At 42.1% G+C, this 5895-nt stretch overlaps 1 pseudogene across 1 annotated transcript; it reads right to left on the reverse strand.

The window, feature by feature from the left end:
- Positions 1–1683: 1683 nt before the first annotated feature.
- Positions 1684–4165, reverse strand: LOC311493529 (macrophage-expressed gene 1 protein-like; annotated as a pseudogene). The gene is made up of 2 exons: positions 3722–4165; positions 1684–3305 (listed from the first exon to the last, which is right to left on the reverse strand). The product of its transcript is annotated as a macrophage-expressed gene 1 protein-like (transcript).
- Positions 4166–5895: the final 1730 nt, after the last annotated feature.

Here is a 5895-nt window from a genome sequence, read left to right on the forward strand (position 1 = left end):
CAAGACCAAGACCAAGACCAAAACGTGCAATGGACGCGGACTGAATTTGTCCTTTTGTTTGTGTCTCTGCCTTATTTTACGAGTTGTCAAAGTAGTACTTTTCTTTTCCAACTAAAATACCTACCTTGATTTTAACTTCTTGATGTTAGTCTGTTTGAGAAGAGTCAAGGTTGCTGCAGTTGCTCAGGTCTTGGTTCAGCAACATTATGTGCCCAAAGAATGTGGTCAGCTGACTACCTGAATATACTGAATGACCAGGTTATTCCATCAATGGATTTTTGCTTCCCTGATGGCACGGGCATATTCCAAGATGTCAACAATGACAACAATGTCAGGATACATGGGGCTCAAATTGTGAAAGAGTGGTTCAGGGAGCATATGACATCATTTTCACACATGGATTGGCCACCACCGAATCCAGACCTTAACCCCATTGAGAATCTTTGGGATGTGCTGGAGAAGGCTTTGCACAGTGGCCAGATTCTCCCATCTTCAATACAAGATCTTGATGAAAAATGAAAGCAACACTGGATGGAAATAAATCTTGTGACATTGCAGAAGCTTATCGAAACATGTGTGCTGTAATTAAAGCTAAAGGTGGTCCAACGAAATATTAGGATGTTTGACCTTTTTTTTTTGGTGGGGGGATTTTTGTTTAGCCACAAGAGAAAAGATGAACATCAGTCTGAGCACTCTTTACGGGAAATGACTGTAGATGTGTACGTACATGCATGTGCATGTATAGTTTGAGCTGTCCAAGCTGGCCTATCTGTGTGCTGATAACCTTATCAAAGCCACGATGGAGCTTTGCCATTGCCTGTTCACAAATGCGGGTGGAATGTCGGTGTTTTTCTCAGTAAGGTCGAGAAAGATAAAAGTGTCTTTCTGCATGCTGTACAAGAGGTTTCCTTCAACATGACATGGAGAGAGATTTGTTTTTCAATCCAGGCAGTTATATATGAAGAACCAGTATATACTTTGGTTCGCATTGCAACTAAATGTGCTTCAGAGTAGATCTGACAAGACTGGTTGCTTTTTTTAGTATCTGTTGACCTTGGTATTTATGGGAGTTTCTGAAGTAGTTTTTTTTGTGGCCAGAGACATAACCATGCATGAATACAAATGAAGACAGAGTCATAATTCTTTGATTTTAATTATTCAAAGAGTTTTGTCTTGTGAATATAAGTAAAGCACAACCAAACTACATATTCTTAATCATTTTTTTTTTATTAATATGCTGTACAAAAATACAAAATGTTCATCAGTTATATATAAATGTTAGGTACAAACAAAGTCATACCAAGCATGTAAAGTTCTTATAGAAATGTTAATGTACTACATACTCTTGGCCTTACGGGGGCAGTGTTGGTTCACCTTGGAGTTTGACAATCACTTCAGCTTCCCTCTACAAAAAGCACCATTTGGTGATTTCTAAGGCGATGTGCACCTAAGTCACATGACCCAGATCCAACAAGATAGAGTATTATAGTGTGTGAAGCTTTGAATACAATATGCAAAATATGATGTGTAAATATTAATCAAAGTAAAACACTATGAAAGAAGCATAACGGACGCATCTCTGCTGATGTCAATAAAAGTTAAAAGCAAAGTCTGTTACACCTGATTAACCTGTCAGAGGATGCCAAGCCTTAGAAAAAAAATATTTTCTTCTTCTTCTCCTCCTCAAGCCGCAGATTGCTCGGGCTCCCTCTCAATCTCACTACGCATTTCCTCACCACCTCTTGGTGTCGTTAACCCAGACAACCTCCTCCTTCTCTTCACCAGCACTACTGCCACTACGACCAACAGCATCATACCCATCACCCCAGAGGCTACCCCTGCCTTTTTTCCACTAGACATATGATTCAGTTGTGGGTTAAGTGACCGTACAATCTCCTTGATTTCCTCTGGTTTGGCAAGTTTCCACGCCTTTGTCTTCCCCACTCTAACCCAGCTCATCTCTCCATCAGTCATTACCATTACTGTGCTGGTGGCCTTAATGCTGAGCGGAGCTTTAGTGAACGGAGGCAGATGGATTGGCAGCAGCTGCCCGCCTGTGAACAGTCCCGACTGGACGCAGTAAAGAATTTCACAGCCGTCGCTGACGGTAGCAAGGTGCTGACTGAACTTGGGAGGGCAGCTGCGTTGATTGTTCGCCCATGGGTTGGTACAGAGTATCTGGTATCGATCTCTAAGTTGTTACTAACACAGATCATTTGACCATCTGAGAGAAACTTTAGTGCAATGAAGTCTGGGGGGCAGCATTTGGCTTTTGTGAGGGGGTTCTGGACAGAGGAGCTGTATATGCCTCCAAAATGATACCCTGAGTTCTGTGGGGCTGTCCCATTTACTGAACACCAGTAGGTGTTGATACGTGCAGAGCGAACGTGGTATTTGTGCTGACACCGTCGTTCAATGCAAGTGGAAAACCACCCGCAGCTATACCATTCTTCTTGGCAATCATATGTAGAGTAACCCTGCTGTCTCACTTCAGATCTCAGTAAAGTTGGAGAGTAAGGTGAACGGCAGGAGAAGTCACCGGTGGCTGGGTTTTTCTGGGCCAGGTCATCACAAATTGGACTTGCATCTGTGGTGGGTGGAATACACTCTTGGTAGACACCACCAAAACTAAGGTTTGTAGCAGGGCCCTCACAAGAGTTATCATCAACATTGGCCTGGAAGTTGAAGTTCTTGGAGTTGACGTCAACACAGCCGGGGCGGGTGTTGACCTTGTAGTAGCGCTCTATAGCTTGACTAACCGTAAGAGACACTTTTCTAACTGTAGGTTCTGGTAGATCAGGGATTGTGTTTGTGTTTAGAATGAAGTGTAGGGGAAATCCCGAACGATCAATAGCGACCAGGTTGTTGGAGGTGCTTTCTTGCCACTTCTGCAGACCGATACCTGGATAAAAAGGTGTGCCTCCATGACTTTGAATGAGGGAGTACTGGATGTTGGACTGATATGTTTGAAGTGAAGAGCTATTTTGGCTGATTTGAATGCTTATGTCAAATTTGAGTTTGTCAAAAAAGTTTAAGCCAGCTGTTGCTTTGATAGAGGAATTCTGTAACACGCTCTCTGACATATATGAAGACCGAAGGTAGTCTTCCTCTACCAAAAGAGCCCCAGCATCGACATTGGTGATAACGTGAGTTCCATAGTCCAGCACCATCTTCTCTGACAGATATTCTGCGTTCCTTGTCTGGTTGATTTCCAGTGCATCAGCTATTTCTTTGACTTGCTGAGCAAAACGTGTATCCAAAGTGAAGTCTGGATATGCCTTAACTGTGTAGATGAAGTTCCGAACCTTTTGGAGGAAAGGATTATAACATTATTAAATATTTTAGTTTGTTTCCAACATTTTTTAAGACATCTAATTGTCTGTTCCCTTTCTTTTGTTCCTTAAATTTAAATTCACATTGCGGAACATTTGTCTCAACTTTCTGGCTGCAACAGTAAAACACTTTTGACATGTCCTTATGACATATGCCTGCAGTCCTTCATTCTTCAAAAATGAAGATCCACACCAACAGCAACTGGTATTTGGCCTTGTGGTCGAATACTTTCTTTTTGTGAAATCCTTGCTCTTAATACCAAATTTCTTTTTACCTGGTGTCACAAACTTTCCTGGGCCCTTTCTACAGTAGGTTACATTTCATTCTTACTGGCTGCCAGAGAACTCTAGTTACATTTGTAAAAGTTGTTGCAAACATAAATCTTTACCTGCACTCTGGTTGTAGTTGAAGAGTCTTTGACCTGATGAGTCTTCATCCTCATGTTTTCAATAGAAAATTTGGCATTCAGCTTTTCATGGAAGGACAAATCTGCATTTATGGATTCAGACGTAGAGCTTTTCTGGTTAATCCAAGAAGTGATAACCTCTGAGCTGGTCTCCACACCTGTTTCCTTGTGCGGAATGACAAACACTTCATCAGGGATGAGGTAGAGCCCGTCTTCAGTGGTCTGGCATTGGAAGTAACTGATGTTCATGACTCGACCCATGTCCTTGTTCCGGAGGTTGTCCCAGCCTCCGCCTGGCAGCACCTCCAGGGCTGGGATGGAGGGGTTGGTGGAGGCGCGACATTGTCGGAGCCAGTTGGTCGGACGGTTTACAGGGACTGAAGAGCAGACATAAAAGAGGGAGAGGAAGGTCAGTGATCCCTTCATGATGACTGTGTCAGAAATGAGGGCTGCTACATCGAAATATAAAGGTCTTGTCAAGTTCCCTCTCCTCTTATGCAGTTTATCATATGAAAAACAGGAACATGTTTTTTGGCAACCAATGGTTTAGTGTAATGTTTGGCCTTCATTTGCATGCCCGCAGTTATATTTGCCCAAAAATACACTCTACAGTTGGTCACCAAGGAACTGAGAAATAAAACCTGTGAGTTCCTGTCTAAGTTTTAACCTTTACACCTCCCATTATGTACGACTAAACTTATTTTTTTGTCACAGAAAGTAAGAAAAATCATGTATTTAAGACAATATCAGAAAGCTTACCAGTTTCAAGCCCCAAACCTGTAATCTACCTATTGCAATCAGAATAAATTATGAGTCAATTATTAAATTCATAGTTTACTGACTTAAAGATTGTGTGTCTTGGTCAATGCGTACAGTGTTGAACACAAGAGCAGTATGCAGGAGTCATGCCTAACCTGCCTAAACATGTCCAGATGCAACTTAATGGAACCTCTATACATCTTCTTCTTCTGTAACCGCTTATTCCTGTTAAGGGTCGCGGGGTCTGCTGGAGCCTATCCCAGCTGTCATCGGGCGAGAGGTGGGATATACCCTGGACAGGTCGCCAACCTCTATAGACAAATCCGCCGCGAACTCTATGGGCGCCGCCATCTTGCCTGCCGCCATTACTGCGGGCCTGCGAAGTGTGACGGTGTACAGTACAGTACAGTACAGTTGCCGGTAAGCGGACCCTGCTCATTAAAGAAAATGTCTGGTGAAAGGGAACATTGGGTAGATGATGTCAGGCAGTGGCCAAAACTTACCGATAAAGGTAATTTACTGACAACATAATGTATTAATGTAAAAATGCGTCAGCCAAATGTAATGTAATGTAATTGAGACGTGTAGCTATAAGGCTAAGCTAATTGATGACAACAATAAAACCGAACGCCATTCTACACTAGCTGTGTTGCTAATATGTTCACAAGTTGCAAATAACTATTAGCCACGACCAGTTGTAGCAATAAAATATCCTACATCTAGGAATAAATAGAATAATAATAGAATAAATATTCTACATCTACATCTAGTTATATGAATAACCAGGAACTCTGTGTAATCCGTATGGCCGTAAACATGGACAGTCGATGTGCAATAAAGGTTCGTGAATTTCACAAACAGTTTTATTCCAGGCCTGTAGTTTTGTGCTGTTGTTAAAACAGCCAACCACACAACGCGATCTTCCCGGCATCACTGGACAGCATACGTACTAAAAAACTAAATAAAAATAACATTTCCTACAGCTAACATCTGCTACAGCCGCCTACGGGACCAACACGCTACTTCCGCTATTTCCTTAGCAGCAAGGCCCGCAGTAATGGCGGCGCTGCTTTACTTCCGTGTTTCGCCGGATTTGTCTATACAGTCTGAAAGAAAAACACATTTCCTTCTCATTGTTCACGAGCATAACAGTGGATTATTCAGTTTATTTCTATAAATAATCATAATTCAATAAATAGTGGCATTGCTTAAATCATTGTGTTCACATCTAAGTGACTGCCCCTGTCCCACAATCCACCACTGAAAAACAGGGTGGAAGAAAACTCTATCACATGACTCAAAAAGAAAGTAACAAGTTCACGCTCACACTCGCACACTCTCAATTATGGTGGCATATGTCACATGGGTCACACACAAAAATAGCCTATGCCATTTAT

The sequence above is a fragment of the Chelon labrosus genome (assembly GCF_963514085.1).
Source record: "Chelon labrosus genome assembly, chromosome: 9".
Lineage (NCBI taxonomy): Eukaryota > Metazoa > Chordata > Actinopteri > Mugiliformes > Mugilidae > Chelon > Chelon labrosus.